The following is a 22,597-nucleotide window of genomic DNA, read 5'->3' on the forward strand; positions in this document are numbered from 1 at the left end:
CAAGTTATCTTGGTAGTTTGAAATCAACCATGGTCAAGGTTTTTGTAACATAAAAATTGGAAAAATCATAAACCAGCTCTTTGTTTTTATTGATATCCAGATGTCAGTGCTAATGGGTATTTTGATAAATGAAGATGAAATTTCAAAATATGCAATTTTATGAATAATTATTTTTCCAGTACTTGAAAACCATTCTCTGGTTCATATTCATGGAGGGTTTTAGTCTTAAAACTTTGTTGCTTCACTGTTGGCACATTCACTAGCAGGAAAATATCAGCCAAAAATCAGGTTAGAAGTTTAACAGTATCTGCCTGTTTTGCTGAGCTGAATATTAACTAAATGTTTATTTGTAGACTGACTTTACCAAAGATGTTGTATTGAACCATAGGATGGCCATCAAAACAAGCAGGGGAAAGATTATTGAAATCATTCTTTGAAAATCAGTTGACCATACAGAAGTTACTCTTAAAGAATATTCTATACCTTATGTATTATAAATTGTGTAATGCAAATGTATTTCAATGAGCTTATAAAAACAGATTTCCCCCTCTCACCTAAATGGCAATGGAAGTGAAAACAGACTGGAATGGCTAAGATAGGAAAACCTTTGCAAGATGAACAGAGGGCAAACCAGTCACTATAAACACAAACATCTGGTTGGGAATGGAGTTGGGGAGGGACTCAGAGGAATTGGGCAAGAGGAAACGATAATCAGAATATACTGTATACAGATTTATTTTTATAAGAGAAAAAAAACCCAGAGGAACAGTTTATGCTGGGGGATGGGACAGGTGCTGTCTGTCAAAGTCTAAGAAGAGCCAGTGGTAGATGGCATAGAAAAGAAGTCCAAGGGCAGCAAGCAATAGGAAAAACATTGCAAGTTCTGGGGTTTCAGAAGCACATAGAGAAGGGTTTGTTTCTTCGTTGTCAAATTGTCTTAACACATGGGTAGGAAAGGGAAGCTCAATGTGTCCAAACTGGGGTTCACATACTTAGGTGTTTTCTTTCTTATCTAGAAATTCATTGATTTCTGCATGTATTGAGGAGTTATTAATTCACCCCATGTCTTGATCCTGTTTCAAAGCTATGGTCTAGCATTGGCTTGCTTTAACTGTAAAGTCTCAACCCCCCTGGAGTACACAGATAGTGCTACAGCTTTAAGCTGCTTGTAGTTATTCCAAGTTTTTCTTAACTATATGACACAGAGCAAATAAGTAGAGCCTACCATAAGCCACCTGGGTCTTGTACCTCACGGTTATCAGCAAACACGGCAGGCTGTCATGATGCTCCCTGGTTGATTCATTATAACTAAACTGTATTCCGTATTATAAGCTGTTTGTTTTCATTTTAGCATATTTAAAGATATTTGTTAACTTTATGGTATTTTAAGACATATAAATGTTCCACAAAAGAACTCCTAAGAAAGAGCTTGAGCAAGGGCTGACAGTTTGAAGATTCCCTTTGGATATGTTCATTTGTTCACTTCAGTTTTCTGATCATTAGATACTTTATAGGTGGCTTCACTGAATCACAGAATATTAGTGGAAGAAGGCCAGAGCATGGGAGTAATGGAGTGGGAGAGCACTTTCCTATCACATCTAAGACCAAAGCTTCATCTTCAATAATGCATAATTAAATTTCTTTCCAAAAAATCTTATAGATGGAAGGGGCTTTCTCAGCTAATTTTCTCTTCCATTCATGCTTGCATTCATTCCATCAACAAAGTAACAAAATTTTCAATTATTATGTCTATAAAACCCAAGTATGTAAATACTCATCAATTTAAAAGATTGTAATATAATCCCTATTTTTGAGGAAATGGAGGTAGAGAGATTGACAAGTTGTTATCCTGCATTGTGAACTTGGAGGAACATTGCAGTGGTTACATGGGCACTATGATATGCAAGAAGTCACCAGAGTGTCAGAGGTAGGAGAGTTGGTGTGAACACAGAAATGGAGGCAGTGGCTGGGTGTGGTGGCACACACCTTTAATTCCAGCACTTGGGAGTCTGGCAGAGGCAGGCAAATTTCTGAGTTCGAGGCCAGCCTGGTCTACAGAGTGAGTTCCAGGACAGCCAGGGTTATACAGAGAAACCCTGTCTCGAAAAACCAAAAACCAAAAAAAAAAAAAAAAAAAAAATAGAGGCCAGGTAGAGCTGCCTGAAGATGTCACTGAATTGAGTGATGGATCTCATTCAAGTGGTTTGGTTATTTCTCAAGGAGAAACAGTCATAATAGAAGATTGCCATTAGTAATCGATGAGGATATATATATATATACATATATACATATATACATACACATATACACATACATATACAATATGATACCCAACTGTTAAAGCAAGAGTTATATGTATTCAAGCATGGCTAGATGTGAGCCAAGAACTTACATCATGTCAAAAGGGCTTGAATTCTATCTCTTAGCTTTATTTCCCTATTGTAGTTTTATTCTTGGGAAAGGATTCTTTACCTATATGAATATGTCCTATAGCAGAGATGAGTTCTCCTCTCTGGCAATGATCTCCTTTGTCCTCTTCCTGAAAAGAGGCTTTATTGTTTTGTTGGGCCCCGTGAACCAAGACCAAGGAATAAACAGCATGTATATTCTGCATGACAACCCTGCCAGGTACCCGAGGGGCTAGTGGGAGGGAGGAAGAAGGAAGACATGGAGGAAAGAAAGAGATAAAGACAGACAGACAGACAGGGAATCAAACACAGGTGTCTGATAATGACTGGGACTATTAAAATCGGAATAAAAAGGATGCGGGGCATGCAGAAAGCATGAGAGGTTCATCTTTGCAGTGACAGTTACTTATCAAAATGTAACAGTGACATAAACACCACACTTGACATTTTACCTAAAATGTTTGTCACAATGGAAATAAACCCCTAAAAATTAAGTAAAATGGTGCTTACAAGTGCTACTAGTTTCATCCTGACTTTAGTAGAAATCAGATGTTCATTTGTACTTTGAAATTTCAGATAGTACACAAATGAACTATTACTTTTAGAGAATAGTGCTTCCATTTAACTGGGCTTTCTTCAAGTCATCTAGTGATGTTTTAAACTAGCTTTATAGTCTTCTACAGAAAGAATTTGTCTTGATTGAAGACGGTTTCAACAAACATGAGGGGTGCAGACGGGCTACTGTAAGACTCGACTGGCCCATTCTGCTCTTTCTGTCTTGATAAGTTGAATGTCATGCAAATGTCTCCAGCCTTGGCAGTAGACAGGCAGGAAGCCAGAACCAGTAATAGAAGCAGGAGGCAGTCTGTGAATACTTGCTGATTAATTTTAGCTCCATAGGCTTGATGGGTTTTCCATCCCTATAATTATCATCAGCAAATAGTTATTGAATGATGTCCAGCATATTTTTATTCTTCCTTCTTTGGCCCTAATTTTTCTTTTCTATTTTACCTCTCAGTGTGAGTTCATCACACGTATTTCTGTTCATCAGACCAAGAGCCTGCTGTGATTAGTGGGTAAAGACTCAGTTATAGTCCTCCTACAAGGTTATTTATATAACATGTATCTGTAAATCTGTCTGTCTGTCTGTCTCTCTGTCTATCACTTATCTACCTATATAAATTATCTTTATTAAGAAATGGCTCAAATACTCTGTGGAAATGGTAGGAGAATATATTATATGTATGAGGAGATAAGATAGGTGACTGAATAGCTCTTCTGTTCTGGCTGCTGTATTAGTAGATCCATATCTGCTTTATAAAATTGATATTTTTTTATTACAAGTGATGTGCAACATCTTTTCTCTCATAAGCTTTTGCTAGACATGATCTGTGGAGGAAATGGAGAGTGGGGTTGATGGTGTGAGTTATGAAAGTAACAACTGTCAAAAGATGTTCTAAAGTGAAGATGACAGGCACCTAAACAAAGTAGTACCCTTCATGTTTGTGGCATTAGAAGGACGAACTGTCACTGTAGATGCCATTTCTGTCTTTAAAAATTTTAAAGTAATATGTACTAGCAAATGATATAAACTTATTCTAAGAGCCCAGACATGCAGAAGAGGATGGTGCATGAATCCCCCCCCCCCTCTAGTCCCATTTACAGATATTATTAAGGTGTAGTTATACATCCTTGGGCCTTTTGTCTGGTCAAAAGTTTATACATATTTACCCCCGCAGTTTAGTAGTAATTCAAAATATTATTGTGTGTATATGTGCATAAAATGTGTAAGTGTAGCAGGCATATGTGCCATGATAGAGGTGTGTGTGTATGTGTGTGTGTGTGTGTGTGTGTGTGTGAAACTCTGTGAAATGGTTCTTACCCATATTTATATGGGTAGATGAGGGATATTGAACTCAGTTCACCAGGTTTGCCTAGCAGGAATGTTTACCTGGTTAACCTCTTTATCTTTGAAAGAAAAGTGAAGTTTTATTGCATGTATTTTTTAAAAAAACTTCATTAAATGTCTTGGGGTTTGATGTGAATATTTTTAGGTAATTGTGGCATAGTGCATTACAATGTATCATTACTGCATATTTAAATTATTTCCAAGCTTTCAGTATTGCAAGCCATGCTCAGATGAATATCCTTGTATTTACACATTTACATCGTTATGCAAGTACTTTTGTAGTCAATAACTAGTACGTGGCTCATGCACTGACTAAATACCCAGTGTGCCACACTTACAGAAAAGCTGTTCACCCCAGCTTTTGTTGTTGTTGTTGTTGTTACTCAAATCTTCCTTTGGATAGAGAGTCTTGAAAAACTCCAGTTAATAAACCTATAAATGGTTATAAGAAACAAGTTCTACCTGAATATCCTTGTATCTGCTTCAGCCATGCCTTTGCTAAATCCATCCTTACAGTAAAAATAAGTTCCAGAAAATTAGTTTATTGAGTTTGGAGAGGAAACCCACAAGGGATTCTTTAAGAACAGTATAATGGTTCTCCTGAGCAAACTTGAACCTGCCATGGTGCCATTGCCACATGATGGGATGGCCTTGCTTTCGTGCCAAGAGTCAACTTTCCACATATGGTATCTGATCCAAAAATCTTCATTGTAAAATAAAGCACCATAACTTCAGCCCATCATAACTCCATGTGTTTGAGGTACTATAACCATCTCTCACCATGTGAGGAGGACAGACTTGGCTTCTCGGGACATTAGTGCAGAGATAGGTACAGGGTAGGAGGCAAATGAGCCCTTATTCTAGGCCTTCTGGGACTGCTTAGAAACTTTTTTTTTTTAAAGTAAAACAAAAATAAAAACAAAAGAGCATGCAGTCTTAGAACAGCTGGAGTCTACCACTTAGAGACACCATTGAAATAAAATAGAACAAGAGAGAGAAGAAAGGGAAATCTGGAAGACAGATAGAATCTTCATCATCTAGTTTGAATATCAGTATACCGGGGCTAGATATCTCTGGATGAGAGTGAGTGTCACATACTTCAATTAGGAACAATTATATGCTTCCCCCTTTTTTTCTCTCCCATTTACCTTCCTCTTTTTCTTCTCTTTTTCTTCCTTTAAGCAATTTTTGTTTTGCTGCAGCCAATCGGAGTTAGGTCTGACTTTTTACCTCTAACCAAGTGCTGTTTGCAGAACCAATGGTGTAGAACACAAGCATTCCACTCGCACTGGAGCAGAGAGGTGGGCCAAGGTTACTGGGCATCTAAGATGACCTCAGGTTGTATAGAGTTTCCTCTTAATGATTAATTGGGTGAGATGGGTAAACTCCCTTTTTTTTTTTTTTTTTTTTAAGAATGTATACAAATGGGGAGCTTTCATTCTGAAGTTACTTTTCTGATTCTGGCTACATTTGCCTCAAAATTTCACTTTTAACAAGAAATCATATGGGACACACTCCTCCATTAGGGGCATGTTTCAAATGAAAAAGGAGAAACAGAACCGTGGTAATCCATGCCAATGGATTTTTTAACTTCAGTGTAAAACCCTTAAGTTATTATTCTTTTGCATGTGTCATTCCAGAATTTATGGTTTATTGCTTTGTTTACAGAAGACTTGATAATACATTAACTTACAGTTTATCTGTTTATTTGATCTACTGGAATTACATAATAAAAGAGTAGCATTTGTTTACTTCAAACCAAAGCCTGAAATCTTCTTTGATATGAAAATCAATTCCACAGTTTAATTCTATCTGTAATCTCTATGCAAACACCATTCATATTTTATTTACATAAACTTTACATTTCCTTATATCTGTAAGAGAAGCATATGGTATGGGTGATAAGGTAGTTATAGTCATTCAATATTTATTTTCTTATGAACAGCTCCAACTGGATCTGAAGACTCCAGACTATGTATTCTAGTAGACATGTATCCTTGACAAATCGTTTAACTTCTTTGAGTCTTTTGTTTCCTTATCTGAGAAATATAGCAAGAATATTTGTCTTAAAAGATAACTTGCAACAGAATAAATAAGATAGTCCCTTCAAAGCCTTTAGCAGTTGCTGGCCCTGAGCAATGCAGAGCAAAGCCACTGTTATCCCTACAAGATGTGCAATGTCCAGCACCACATATCTTAGATAAGTCTCCATGTGTATGACATCTTTCACACTAAGGCTGCTCTCTTCATATCATGGGCTGTGCAGCAAAGCTATTGAGTACCCGCTGAAGATTCTGTAAAAGAAAGCTAGACACTGGCGGGGTATTTTAATTTTCCCTATATGATTTCCAGGCCTATCACAACCATAGGGTCCTGTAACTCTACAAGCAATACACGTTACATCTCTGTGCAGTTTGATCATTATGAAACTTACCAAGACTATAGATTTCACTATCCACCTGAGCATGATCAAATAAAGACAGGTATTTTTAAAAACACAGATTGGGCAGAATGCTACAGCTAAAAGAAGGAAAAGCACAGAGGATGAAAAGATTTGTCTGGAGTCTCACTGACTTGCTAAAGGTCTAAAATGAACAACAACAACAACAACAACAAAAACCTTTCTCATTTCTCATCAAATGGTTCACACATGATACATAGGGATATATCTTCAGACACCACTGTTTACCTAGAATGAATTTATTGCCGGTGACATTTTCATCCTCAAATTTACTTATTTACTTTTATCAGTGCTCTCAAAAGCTTTAACTTCAAGGCCCAAGTTTGTACAGTGGAGCAGACCCTGCACTAGATGCGAAGTCAGGACTCTATGCTTCTTCTGCCTCTCCTCTCAACTGTATGATCCTAAGTCATGCTTCTTCCTTGTGTTGGTTGACTTTTCTCTTGTGCTTAGGTTTGTGGTCTTTCCCTCCTCACTGCCCTTAACCCATGTAGAGGTATGGTTGCCCTTCTGCATCCACTGGAGATGGGCCCCAGGGCTCTCTGTGGATCCCCAAATGTATAAATGTTCAAGTTCTTTCTATAAAGTACTACTATAAAACTCAACGGGAAAACTATATGATTGTTATAAGACACTGCTTAGGGAACAGCAACAAAACAATATGTATGTTTGGCACTGTATTTTTCTTTGTGTGTATATATGTGTACAAGTTTGTACAGGTATGGGTGTACATGTACATGTGTGTATATGTATATTTGTGTGTATATGTACATGTACATGTGCACATGTGTGTGGAATCTAAATGTCAACAGTGAGTGTCTTCCATATTTTTTGAGAAAGGGCCTCCCACTAACCATGGAATTGGCCAATTCAGCTAGGCTTATTTCCTCTCTCATGGTGGGGTTATAGGCTTTATACGCAGCTCTTTGACATGAGTTCTAAGGGATTAAACTGGTGCTTCCTAAGCACAAGGAAGCAAGCACTTTACAACTGAACAGTCACCTGTGCTCCTAGACACCATTATTTTCCTTGGTGCACGTTTAGTTGAGTCCACAGGTACAGAACTCATTGATGCAAAGAACCAATTGTAATGATGACCCCCTTTCCTTCCACTGGCTGCAAGGCTTTGGCTGGCATCCCATGACTTCCTACTGTTTGCCTTCATGAAGGCACTGAAGATGAAGATAAGTAAAGTGCGTTCCTCTTCTTGAGGCCATCTCAGAATAGAATGATCAGAGAAACAAGGAGACGAGGAGGTAATAAAGACGGCTATGATAGAAACCCTTGGGTGGGAGGAGGAAGACAGAAGACATTGAGGAGATGACCATTCCCCGCTGAATGGAGAGGGGCAACCCCAGTCTGAAGCTAAAGGTAGGGACCTCATACAGAGAGGCAGACTATTTCCCATGGCGCTGGCTTGAATGAGATCACAACTAGAAGGAAGTATATTTCTCTGGGTATGACCTTCACCTAGTTATCTCAGCTTCCTCATCAGTTATAACAGGCAGAAGGTCCGGATTCTCTTTCAGGCTGCTGTGACCAGTCAATGAGATTATATATGCTGATGTTAGCAGGGTACTCAGCAATAACTTGTTAAAGTAACAATAGAAGTATTACCAGTTTGTTTTCACCAGACCTGTTGTCTTGTTTTTCTTTCTTCCAAGGACAAGGACATATTTATACCTTGGTAGCATACTTCGTTGTATTTATAGTGTGTGTGTGTCCTTGCTTGTATCTCTGCACTGTGTTTGTGTAAGTACTCGCAGAGAGGATAGTGCTAGATTCCCTGAAACTGAAGTGACTGGCAGTTCAGAGTGGCCACGTGGATTCTGGTAACTGAATCTGAATCCTCTGCAAGAACTCTTAATGATGGAACTATTTCATTAGTTCCTAGAAATTTTGTTAATAACACCAAAGGACTTGAAGCAGTATGAGTTAAAAAGAAAATAGAAAGAAAAAAAAATGACTAGCAAAATGATTCAGCAGAAAAGTATGGATGACTCAGAAACGTGTTAGATGACTCAGCAGAAAAGTGGAAGGTGACTCAGCAGAAAAGTGCTTCCTGCTTGTATGCATATTCCCCACCCCCCCACCCTCCCACCCCCCATCTCCAGCTTCCAATTTGACATAGCTAGAGTTATTTGAGAAGAGGGAACCCCAACTGAGAAAACAAGTTTGACCTATAGACAAACCTGTGGGGCATTTTCTTAGCTAGTATTGGGGGGTACCAATCCTGGGAGGAGGCCTTGGGTTGTATTAGAAAGCATAGGGAAACAGGAGAACCAAGTCAGTATGTAGCACTCCTTCATGGCCCCTGCTTCACTTCTTGCCTCCAAGGCCCTGCCTTGAGTTCCTGCCCTGACTTCTCTCAGTTACTAAGTGTGGCCTGAATGTAAACACTTTCCTTTCCAAAGTCGCTTATAGTCTGTCATGGAATCTTATTATGGAGACAAAAAAGTGACTAATACAGCAGGGATGCTGCTAGGTGTCCCATAGTGCACAGGGTGGCCCATTACAGTAAAGAATTATCCATTCAAGTGCCAGCCAGTGCTGAGGTTGAGTCCTGCCCTGAAAATAACCGGCTCACTGCTTATTTTCCAACAATCATCAAAGAATAAGAACCATCAAGAGTGTGTCTTCATTTACCTGCAGAAGCATTTCCTTTGGTCATTTTACCCACTTTACCATCTCCTTTGGAAAAGAAAGTTTTCTAGAGTTTTTGGTACAGTTTTTCAAATGGTCTTGTTAAAAGAATGGATGTAAGTAAGTGTGTGTGTGTGTGTGTGTGTGTGTGTGTGTGTGTGTGATGCACCGCACCTTGAATGAGTATGGGCACCTGTGCAAAACCTGCAGGGGCCACATTCCCTACTCTGTCACTATCGACTTCACTCCTTTGAGATGGTATCATACTGAATCTGGAGCTAAAAGAGCGTTTAGCAAGCCTCAAGGATCCTCTTGCCTCTGTCACCCACAGTGCTGGGTTCCAGGAGCATGCAGCCATGCCGGGCTCTAACTCAGGCCCATAACTAAATGGGTGGCCCTGAAAATTCAGCATCAGTGGAATATTTCTGAATGCTTGAAGACCAAAACCTCAAAATCAAGGTTCCAATGAATCCATGCAGCATGCTGGCACCTGCCCACATTGGGTCTCATGACTTCACCACAGACTTGCTTCTGAACACACCACACATGAGGCCAACAGTATTACCTAAAACATCCTGGTAAAGAGTGGAGACTATAGTGCATGATACATCAGCTTGTCTTTATTATCCACGTTTTCTCTTATAGTAATATAGTCATCTAATTAGAACAAAGACTTTTAATATCTCCCTACCAAAATGTCTCAGCATGTAAAGATCCAATCAGTCTAATTTTGGGTCATATTCCATATATTTAGATTTCAAGCTTGCTATTTGCACTATTTGTTTGAACTTCACAGAAAGTATCCAGTGAGTTTCAGCTTGGGATCGGGAAAGGATTTCCAACAATTTCTGAAGTGGTGCTAAACATAGTTTGTGTTACATGTTTATACAAGTGGTGCTCCCAGCACTGATGATTGTAAAATCCAAATATTGATCACCTCTGGAAATTGAAGATGCTCTATAGTGACAGTATCAAATATTCAGCTAAGGCTGAATTATTTATGTAAAAACAAATATACTCATTAACGTGCAAATATGCTTACTTTAATAAATTCCAAAAGTGTGTGTATACAGGGAACTAAAATTTTCTTTATGATTTCATGTCAACAAATGTTTGGCCTGTACACATATTTTATATCCCTGGAGTTGTTGGAAGATGGGATTAGTATGAGCAGTCCTGATACAGAGCACTGTCAGCTGTTACTCTTGAGTCTTGCTTGTTTGCTTTGAGGGATCATTGACTTGCCCATAGGACTCTCATCTTCTTCTAAACTGTAGGAGTGATATTAGCTAGGAAAAAGGTCATGTTCCTTCAGGGCAGGTGACATGATCGCAGGTGAGGCCAGGAAGGCCACAGTAGGTAGCTGAAGTTGTCACTGATGGCTAGTCAGTCCTGCCTCGTTGTTAGCAGTCAATACCGTGTATTTTTCTCCCCCTCACTTCCCATTTACCAGTACTGTCTTCTCTTCATGTCACTATCATTTCTCCCAAAGCATGTCATGATCCCAAGGCCTTCCCTCTCCCCTGCTTTGCTTTAACTTTTATGCTACTTTGCATGGCCATCACTTAAACACCGATTTCCATTCAGATCACCTGAGAGTTTGTTTAAAGTGCAGCTATCCAAGCTCACCTCCAACCTCCAGCCTAAGGGCAGACTCCAGGAATCTTTATCTGAGGTAGTGTGATTTATTATCTAAGAACATGTCTGAGAAACCAGACTGCAGAAGACATTCACTAGATATGTGACCAAGTATTTACCGGTCTCTTGTCCCATCCTCATTTGTAAGATGACCCTGAAAGAGAAGCTAGTTTGGCTTTCAGAGCTGGAAGGGAGAGAAAACCAATCAATTCCACAAAAGAAAGCACTACACACCACGCAGAGGTCCCTGGGACTTCTTAACATGGCCTTCTTTTATTAAGTTGCAGCTTCATTTCTTGACTTAATGACTTAAGGTGTTGTTAAATCAAAACAATAAAATAATTTTTGAAGAGGAAAAATTGGAGAACTCACACTTACCAACTTTAAAAATGACTACAAAGCTACACAGATTGAAATAGGGTGGCATAAGAACAGGTGTTTAGATGAAGAATAGAATTAAGAGTTCAGAAACATATGTCTTAGATCAACTGATTTCTCACCAAAATGCTAAGACATACAATCTTTCTCAACAAACAGTGCTAGGATAATTGGACAAACACATGGAAAATAAAATACTCTAAAGTAAATTCAAAGTGGATTGCAGACTTAATTGAACAGGTGAAATTATAAAATTCTTATGAGAAAACATATGGGCAAGTCTCTTTGATCTTGGATCATACAATGGTTAAAGCTGATATCAAGCATAGGCAATCAAAGGAATAGCCAAACTAAATTTTATCAAAATTAAAAATCTTTTCTATTTCTAAAGATATCATGAAGAAAATAAAATGTTGGCCAACAGAGTGAGGGAACTATTGCAAATCATATATCTGATACAGCACAGATCTATTATATATAAAGAACTGTTGCTACTCAATAATAAAATGACAACAAATGGCTTGCATAGAGTTCCCTAAAGGAAATAAATTACTTAAAAGCATTTAAAAATGTTAAAGAATGTGTACCCTTATTAGCTGTGACTACAAGAGATATTATTCCATTTCTACTAGGCTAGGCATATTTTTAGAAAAGGAATATAATGCGTTGGTGAGGATATGGAGAAATATAACCCTACCACAGTGATAATAGAGTGTCAAAATTGCTCAGTCTTATGGAGTACATGTTGCAATCCCCTAAAGAGTTAAGCATAGACTTACTATATGATCTTTAGAAGAGTTTGAGAAACTCCAGAACACTATGGGTTAGTGCCTTTGCCCTTTGTTGCCTCCCAGAACTAGAAGGTAAGGCACTACTACTGAAGACACATATACTTCATAAACAAGACTTGGAGGACTTGAGCTGGACCTGACCTGGAAGCTTCCTTGTTGAGGACTAGCTCTCATAGCATCAGAAGGCGCTGTGCAAGCTTCCAAGATGAGAACAATTAATAGTCCTACCTAGATGCAAAGCCTACCAACCACAACAATGACCAGATATCCCCAAGGGAACAATAGTGGCATTTATATGTTGGGGTAACCAACAACTGTCTAGTTGGACTCAATGCCTGCTCAGTGGGAGGGAATTCATGTCTGGTATTATAAACCTGTCCAACTACCCATAGCTGGTGAGGTCATAAACCCTAGAGGATGATATACTACTGCCTCTTTCTTAAGCCGATGTAATTTCTAACTGCATTCCAAATACGTATTTTTATATCCACAAATAAGTGTAGCACTCACCACTCATCAAAAATACCTACTTTTGCAGCAGATGGAAAGCATTTCAGAAATCTAAACCTAAATCAAATTACAAAGACAAATGATCATTGGGTTCCAAACCCAATTGGTACATCTGTAACAAAGTCCATTGGTACATCTATAACAAAGCCCCTACACTGAAGGCTCAGAGAACACTATGGAAGAGGGAGGTTAAAAGATTATAAAACCCAAGGGGATCAGGATAGCTGCTGTGAGATATCAATTTTCATACATGACAGGAAAGCTGCATCCTTAAAATCTCAACAATTTGGTTACTCAAACAAGATTTTCACAATAACAAAGACTAACTGACCTGTCAGCAAAGATGGCAGAACTCTTGAATGCCCTCACGTCTAGATGAAGTGCTACAGGCAATCAATGGCTGCTGAGAGAGGAAGAATCATTCTCCTCCAAGAACTAGGCCACTGCTGGGTTATCTAATCATAAGTGATCAGCCCACACAAACATACAAACAGCACCAAATGAACTCAACGACAATTTATATGTATGTGTCTTAGGGTTTCTATTGCTGTGATGGAATGCCATGACCAAAAGGCAAATCGAGGAGGAAAGGGTTTGTTTGGCTTCCATATCATTGTTCATCATTGAAGGAAGTCAGGATAGGAACTCAAATAGGGTAGGAGACTGGAGACAGGAGCTGATGCCGAGGCCATGGAGGGGTGCTGCTTACTGCCTTGCTCTTCATGGCTTTCTTAGCCCAATTTCCCAGGGATAATACCACCCACAATGGACTGACCCCTCCCTTATCAATTGCTAGTTTTTAAAAAATGCCTTATAGTTGGAGCTTATGGAGGCATTTTCTCCATTGAGTCTCCCTGCTTTCAGATAATTCTAGCTTATGTCAAATTGACATAAGACCAGCCAGCATAGTGTATATGTGTGTATGATTATGCATCTATGTAATAAGAATTAAAGAATTCATGAATCTTAGTGAGAGTAGGAAATGTCAGAAAGGAGAAGGATGGAGGGAGGGAGGAAGGTGTGGAAATGGCATATATACAGTACTCATGTATAAAATTTTCAAAAACCAATTAAAGAAAAATATAAAAAGGAAGTCTTTTGAGTGAAGTTCTACATTTCTAAACAAAATGTTATACTTGAACGTTCCCAGTGATGTTATCCCTATTAGTCAAATGGTTATAATGTAAATGCCTGTCAGGTGATGCAGGAGAAAACAAGTGTGGTCCACATAGCAAGATGCTGTGGATCCACAGAAAGGGAAGATGTGCCAACCAGGGCATGCAGAGACATCTTGTCTTTAACATATTGTTCTAAGTCGGCAGCTCTCAATCTGTGGGTCTCAACCCTTTTATACATCACATAGCAGATGTCCTGCATATCACATATTTGGCCTAGAATCCATAACCAGAGCAAAATTACACTTATGAGGTAGCAACAAAAATAATTTTATGGTTAGGGGTCAGCATACACCTGTATTAAAGGGCCGCAACACTAGGAAGGTTGAGAACCACTGTTCTAAGTGGATAAAGCCAAACATAAACGGCCACATACTGCATGATTCTAGTAACCTTCCAGCACCAGATGGGAGATTATAGAATCTGGGAATTCCGCTTTTTGTCCCTATGCAGTGTTTGGTTTGAATGCAGAGCCTTGTGTATGCTGGCTGGGCATATCCTCTGCCATGGAGCTACATACCCAACTGTCTGGGATGCCTCTTGTTAGTGAGAAAGTTAGGGTCGATATGGCAGTGGAAAGCATTGTAACTAAAGGACATTATGAGCCAATGATCTGCAGGCATGCCACTCATAGCAGAAATGTATATATCAGACTATGTCCTCAAAATATTAGAAAGGGATTCACCTGCCTTCTCCCTACATCTCCTGCTGCTTTAACTTTTTCTTATAAGATGCTATGTTATACTAGTTAAGTGTTAGACTCTGGTTTAAACTATAAGAGTTCAGCTCTTATTTCAACCACTCAGTAGCTTTGTGTTCTGAACGAAGTTATATTCTTTCGTCCTTCCTTCCTTCCTTCCTTCCTTCCTTCCTTCCTTCCTTCCTTCCTTCCTTCCTTCCTTCCTTCCTTTCTTTCTTTCTTTCTTTCTTTCTTTCTTTCTTTCTCCCTTCCCTTCCCTTCCCTTCCCTTCCCTTCCCTTCCCTTCCCTTCCCTTCCCTTCCCTTCCCTTCCCTTCCCTTCCCTTCCCTTCCCTTCCCTTCCCTTCCCTTCCCTTCCCTTCCCTTCCCTTCCCTTCCCTTCCCTTCCCTTCCCTTCCCTTCCCTTCCCTTCCCTTCCCTTCCCTTCCCTTCCCTTCCCTTCCCTTCCCTTCCCTTCCCTTCCCTTCCCTTCCCCCATCTCTTTCTTTCTTTTTTCGAGACAGGGTTTCTCTGTGTAGCCCTGGCTGTCCTGGAACTCACTTTGAAGACCAGGCTGGCCTTGAACTCAGAAATCCACTTGCCTCTGCCTCCCAAGTGCTGGGATTAAAGGCGTGCGGCCACCACCATCCGGCTATACTCTCTTTCTTTAATTATGAACAGGACTTAGCTATAGTTTTGACTTAATAGTCTTAATTAATTAAAGGTTTAAACAAAGTAACTGCATAGATAGGTTTATACTGTGCTTGGTAATACAAATAATAATAAACACTAACCACCATGGTTGCTTTTAGTGTTTCTCTAAGGACTTTATGTTATAGATGAGAAAATAGACTACTCCCACTTGGCATCTGTATTTTTCATAAGGATCACTTGAGCAAAGTACAATGATATATATCTATATCTATCTATTTATGAAGTGCCATAATAAAGCCCCACCCACTAATTATAAAATAAATTAAAGAGAGAATTAGTAAGTTGGGTTTCTAACCTAGGGTGGAGTTGCTTGAATTTGGAGTATAAGTCTGGCAGAGAACAAGGATGCACAGATTGGGGTTCCTAGTCTGCTAAGCTGTGGATGAAAGTCTCAGCCATGGCAAGCTCCCCAAAATGACAAATATCACCTTGTGATGCCCCTGCAGACTGGTATCTCATGAACTTTAGGAGGGGACTCCACACAGGAAGGGACAAAAAATGGCCATGCGGTGAGTGAAAGCTGCAGGTTGGATCTCCAAGGCTGAGTTTTCGACACTGAGTCACACTCCTTTCTAAAATGCTTCTCAGACTTCTTCAGGTTCTAGGGGTAAAATTGAAGTAATGCTCTGATCCCACGATGCCTCCTGATTGGCTCCTGTCTGTCTGTCTGTCTTTCAACTTCATTGTGCAACCCTTGGCTTACCGTGCTCTCATCCAGGAGTTGGCAAACCACAGCCAAGATTTTTAAAGTTTTATTGGGACACAGCACACTCATACATTTATGCATCTCAGGTGGCTGCTTTCACACTGAAATGGCAGAGCTAGGCCATAGAGACAGAAACCATATGGCCCACAATGTGAGCACATGGTAATATTTAATGAAACCCAGGAAATGAGGTCTGGTTGAGGGTCCAAGAAGGAATGGCTTTGTTCATCAGCTAAGAATTTTGGCTGTAAAATAGAAGCGATGTTGGTATGTGTGTGTAAGGGTGTGTGTATGTATATATGTAGGTGTGTGTGTGTGTGTGTGTTTAGGGGTGTGTGCATTGAAACCCTCAATTCCCTAACCATCCTGACGATCATACTCCTATGACCATCAAAGTTGCTTGGAACACACTCCTTGTTCCAAGGGCTTGTGACTTTGGGGCACACATTTTGTCAAACACTGACTACTTTGATTTGGCAGTTTGGCTAAGGTGACTTCTGTGTCTTTGATGGCTCTTACACCTACATGCTGCAGACATTCTCCTACCACAGTTCTTAGAGAACATGCAATGGGAAGCCAATGACTCTCAGCCATCTGATGTACCCAATCCACTTCCTAATCATAAGGAATGGTAATGATTGCAGCCTGCACATGGTACTCCCACTGTCCTATCTAATGCTCACTGAGGAGGGAAGCACTTCTTATCTACATTATAGATGAGAAAACTAAGGAAAAGAGAAGTGATGTCATTTGTCCAAGATGTGTGGTCATAATAGTGAGGATAGTTCTAGGATTAAACAGTAGTTCTGATAACATAGCACTGATTAATTTGCCTAAGTAATGGATCTCCATCATATGGTTAAGCTAATGCCTCATCCTTGGTTGGAAGTTTATAGTTTATTAAATAGGTAAGAGAATCCTCATTCTCCAGACTAGTAAATTGAGGCATGAAAAGTTAAGAAATTTGCCAGTGTTATGGAAACATTACATTTGTGAGGCAGAAGACTATCAGGGGTTGTGTCTCTCTCCACTCTTCCTATTGCAAAACAGAGGTGAAATGGAGCCATAGGCAATTTCTTTGTAATGGAGCATCCATGATTCAGTGTTAAATCCTAGTACACTGTCTATCGTGGATGTTCTAGACTACACATGTATCATATCTGTCAATCACGCACAAAAGCTCTCTAAGAAAGACATTCTACTGAGAAATATGTCTTAAGGAAAGAAGAAGAAGTATAGCAATAATAAAATAATAATAATAAACATTGAAGAGAAACTCACCATTATCTCACTAAAGGGCAGTTAAGTCTATCTTATCCTTACAGAAAAATGATAAGTCTGTATATTTATCTGTATGTATGTACTTACATACGTACACACAATGAAGCCAATTTTCTTTTAGTTATGTCTGTGATTTTTACACTTTTATATTATGTTCTGTCTCCTACTCTGTGTTAATTTATAGTAAATAAATTTACAGAAAACTTAAAATTTTAACTATAGGAGGGAGAATGATGGTGGATTATTTTCCTCTACATTTGTCTTTACTTTTTAAAAACCTTCTCCTAATGTAACCTTAGCTCCCTCCTTCTTCTTATCTTCATCCTTCCTTCTTCACCCCCTTCATTCTTCTTCCTCCCCTGACCCCTCTGAGAAGGTCTCACTTTGTCACTCCGACTAATTTTGAAATCCCAAACTCAAGCAATCTTTCTCTTCTCAAGAATATGTTACCTCTCTAAGAAGAAAGCTTTCATGATGCGTGTTGCTATAGACTAAGGATCTGCAGCTTCTTCTACATCCCTAGGTTACAGCCCTAACTCATAATGGGATCAGAGGACAGTATCAGAGAGATATGTTGTTCAAGAGCCTGGTCTGTGGTGTAATAGCAGCCATCACAGGTTTAGACAAATGCTTTTAGAGCAAGATGTTGGTATACTATATGTTGGTGTCTGCATCAACAGTAAGGGCCTACTCAGGCTAGGTTTGAGCCTTTATATTCAACTACTAACAAGATGTCCCCACTTTTGACATAATTTAAATATTTATTTATTTATATATTATTATTTATTTGTGTGTATGAGAGAGAGGGACAGAGAGAGAGAGAGACAGAGAGAGACAGAGACAGAGAGAAACAGAAAGAGAGATCGGTCCAGTAGGACTTAGGACTCTCCAGAGAAAGACTGAAATGCTTTTCACTGGCAAATTGCAAATCATTGTCGGAAAACCCCGGGGTGCTCCCAAATGGAGGACTGATGGAAAGGAGCACGCCATGGAGCAGATACAAATGGGCAGTGCAATTCCAGTAAGAAAGGCTGACATCAGCCAACAGCAGGGTGACCGTCTCCAGGCTGAGACTAGAGCTTGTCTGGATTCGGCTATCCTGGGAGCACTTGAGAAAGGGTTGACTCCTCAGCCTTGAGAAAGGGTGTGTATGATTCGGAAGGATGATAGGTTATATGAAATAGTGGCACTGGGGTTCACACAGCTTTTCAGTGGGGTGCTTAGAGTGGCTTCCAGGAATGACACTTAGCTTTGAATAATAGATTAGCTGTCCCTGAGGTGGGGATGACAGCAGCAAGAACAGAACAGAGGAGGACTCTGGAGTCTGGCCACAGTCCATGGATAGAGATGGGAACATTTGAGGGAGGTCTGTGAGCTACCAAGGCACCTGAGATCGAGCACACCTGCCTCTCAAGGGCAGCACCATGGGCTCTGTCTCACGCTGCCTTGCAAGGAGGTGATGCGAGGCTCTAACACAGACATTCGGCAGGCATTCTGAATTCATCAGCTCAAGTCCTGCAGGACTTCCTGGTAGCAGTGACTCTATAGAAATGGGGACAGACTTCTAGTCCTGAGTGCTGTCTTAGTGGAAGCACATGAGCCTGGACCCGTGGATCCCTGCTTTGCTGAGGACACTCGTTGGAATTATTTCCAGCCACATCTTTAGCACCCCTGGGCATTTCCAGAAATACTTAAGGGAAAAGAATTTGTTAAAGGCTGGGGTGACACAGGGACACATATAACTGGTAAAGTGTGAGGTGTTCTGGAAGATATTATTTAAACAACTCTGGCCAGAGGTTATTAAAATCATATGATGCTTTTCTTTAAGTAATTTCACTTCTGTGGCTACTGGCTATAATGATTCCAAGGGTCTGCCTTGCAAGGATTTCATTTTTCTTAGAGTCAAGAAACACCCCAAGCTAGTGTTCACCATGTATGAAGGCACCTGCTCTGGGGCTCCTCCTCTCCATCTGCCGTTACTTGATTATGGCCTCTCATGCATATTTAGTCTTTCCTTTCTCCCATGTGAGCTAGAATGGCAGATGTGTGGTACATAAATTCACTAAAGATGACGAGCGACTGACAGTCGCTGGATTCAGTTTCTGTCGGAGGAGGAGGCCTTGGGTTCACTGTGCTTTAGTAGAAAGGCTAATTGTGAAAGGCCACTGAGGGGAGGCAAGGGAACTTCCTGGAATCTGTTAATAATATATGTCAAAGGCAGCACAAATGACTCAGGCCATTATTAATAAGCCTCAAGTCATTTGGCCTCAAGCTCATAGTCTCATTCAACACATCTTTTGGAGGGAGGCAGAGGGGAGCCATCAGTGCTGACATAGCAGACACATGGAAGATGGGAAATCCTCATGGGCCCAGATCTTAGATAGTAGCTGGTGAACCAGCAGCAAATATAGATGTCATCTTATCTTGTGTGTAAAGCCTTGACTGAGGAAGATGGGGCCTTTGTCTATAACAAATGTCCTGGGATAACAAATGTCCAACCATGGACTTAAAGATCAGCTAAATGGTCTGATTGGGAACTCTGTTTGCCTCCCTTCAACCCTCGCTCAGTCTCTTGGCTATCTGTCTTCACTCTCTCCATCACTGGACCTCTGCCATTTGATGGAGATGCGTGAGGATGCCATGAGATTCATAGAATCATGAAAAAATGATTTTTTAAAAAAGAAGTTTATTTATCAAAGGGATTTACCCAAACCAGCCCAAGCATACTTTGTAGACTCTCATATAATTATGATTTTTAATAAAATACTTGGGGCATTGGAGAGGGAAATTCTTATTTACGATGGGCCTAAGGAAGAGGAATGAATTACTACAAGTTCAAAAAGGAGGATCAATAAAATCCAGTCAACTGTAATTTCTATGAGCTAATCCAACTACAGGAACACATTTTGGGACATGCACATGTTTGACTGCATGCTGTTTTTCAGTTCCACGTTAATTAGCTCATAACTAGGAAGATCCATCTCAGATATCAGGAAGGTGGTTTGAACTGACATGAACAACAAAACAAAACAAAACAAACAGTCTACTACTCTGTGATTACATTTCACCATATATGACTAGTAATTTTTTCCCACCATTTTCCAATGCCATGAAGGTAGAAAGGGATAATGGAAACAAACTTTAGAACAAGTTGAAACAAAACAAAACAGCCCCAGTCCATCTCTCCTTCAGATGCCAGCCTCAGCTAGATAGCTCTTTTGCTGGCATGCTCATGTGCATACACTGAGCCTTGCCTCCAGCCAGAGAGATCCCAGGAGATCCTAAGTGGCCCTGGACATAAACACATCAGTGATACCCCACCTCTCCTGCTGCCACAGCCAGGGTTGTCCCTCTTCCAGCTCTCTCTTTGTCCCTGTATCTCATCTCTGCCCTGCATCTCTGCTTTAGTGCCTATGTTGCTGTTCTTCAAACTTTCATTGCCCCTGCCCATCTCACAGCCTGGCACTTGATGTTCTTTGGGGTTCCTTGACAACCACGCAGTCTGCTCCTTTATTTAGAGCTCTGCCCAATAGTTGCCTCCCTACACAAGGCACCTTTATTCCTTTCTAGTTCTCTGCTGTGTTTTGGTTTTGTTCAAGGTACTTTTCACACCTAACATGTGACACACACATACACACACACACACACATAAATACACATGGACACACACAGACTTACACAGAGACACAGACATACACACACAGAGACACACACACACACATACACACACACATACACACACACACATACACACACACATACATATACACCACACATACACATGCCTCATCAGTCCTTATTTTGTTTGCTGTTTTTATTGCCTATGGTATCACTCACTACATACTTGCTGAATAAATGAAACTGAGATATTCAGAGCGGCACATTTCCTTTTAGATAAGCCGACAAAAAAAAAAGTCTTCTTCACTTCTCAGTTTAAACTGTTCAGCGCGCATCAAAAATCTTGTGATAATTTTTTTTTCAGATGCTCTGACTTCTGTGTGACCCTCATTTAATTTTGTTGGAATCCACATTACCCAGCTTTAGAATGGGAATCAAAGTACCACTTACCTTCCTCCCAGACACTCTAACGAAGCAGGATCTGAAACATCTTCCTGGCTGAGAAGGCTGCAGATGATCAGGCTGCAATGGGAACCCCAGGAGGGTGGGAGCTGGGCTGCTCTCTTCTCCATTCTTGCGTAGAGTAGGCGCTCATGCACGATTTATCAGAGTTCATATCTGTGGGACCCACACTGCACCTGTCCCTGTACCAGTTGTCACGGAAGCCAGCCCCTCCACTAGCCTAACCGCTCTCAGAGCAAAGAACCAAATCTGGCTTCGATGTGACGCAGGCTGCTTTTTCTAGAAGAAGCTAGATTCGCACCGCGTTTGATGAGCAGGCTCCTACCGGCGCCTTCTTTCCTTTGCGTACAAAGCAGAGAATTTCACACAAGAGACCATTTCAGACCAGAGGATTCTGTTTCTTGAGTCTAACTTTGTTCAGAGACCCTGACTAATACAGTGACTCCTCTTTGGGGGTGAATTTCTTAGTTCTGCTCAGAGATACTGACTCAGCAGGTAGTCCCTAAGTCAGACCCAAATAGAAACCATCGCAAGAGGGTTAAAGGTAGGTGTTGCATCATGTGCAAGAGGGATCAGTAGAGCAGATAACACAAAGACATCCGCCCACCTCCCTTTTTCTTGTATTAGTCTTCTGTCCCACCCCCAGTGACTCCCCAGTGCTCTTCAGACTCATAGATATTTTAGGTCCTACTGGTCCTGAGAATACTGCTAACCCTCCAAGGTCTGACCATTTGGTATCAGAACATCTGTTTTCTCTTTCGTTCCACCGTTTAGAGAAGCTGTCATTTCCTCAGCAGAAGTGAGAGTAATCAGTGGCTACTCGTGGGGCTGTGCAGGCCCCAAAAAGAGCAAGAAGGAACCAAAACGGGGAGAGAGAGAGAGAGAGAGGGAGGGTGGGAGACACATGGGGGTTGGGGTGGGGAGGACCGAGAGGGAAAGGGAGGAGAGAAGAGTTAGCCCCACAACTCTGCCCACTTAATGGAAGGAAATGAAAATGACTTCAGACAGTTTTACCATTGATTATAATTTTTGTTCATCAAGCAGGTGCCAGTTTAATTTTTGTTTTGATTTTACACACTACCTTTAACTGGTACTTCCTCATTTGCCTGAAGAGAATCTATGCAAGGGTAGACAATTTAACTTGCCAATTTGAAAATCAAGAAAATATTAGGTTTTTTTTTTTTTTTTTTTTTTTTGTCTCTGACATAAGGTCCAAGTTAGTTCA

The 22,597-nt window shown here is 40.3% G+C and overlaps 1 protein-coding gene across 1 annotated transcript in view; it reads right to left on the reverse strand.

Moving 5' to 3' along the window:
- Nr3c1 (nuclear receptor subfamily 3 group C member 1) overlaps positions 1-21,552 on the reverse strand; it is a 107,714-nt gene extending 86,162 nt beyond the window's left edge. Inside the window, exon 1 of the mRNA XM_029472041.2 lies at positions 21,361-21,552. The gene's annotated coding sequence lies outside the window, so the exon portion shown is untranslated. The remainder of the gene's footprint in view (positions 1-21,360) is intronic.
- Positions 21,553-22,597: the final 1,045 nt, after the last annotated feature.

This window comes from Mus caroli, unplaced genomic scaffold, assembly GCF_978045245.1.
Source record: "Mus caroli unplaced genomic scaffold, Mus_caroli_1 scaffold_19, whole genome shotgun sequence".
Taxonomy (NCBI): Eukaryota; Metazoa; Chordata; class Mammalia; order Rodentia; family Muridae; genus Mus; species Mus caroli.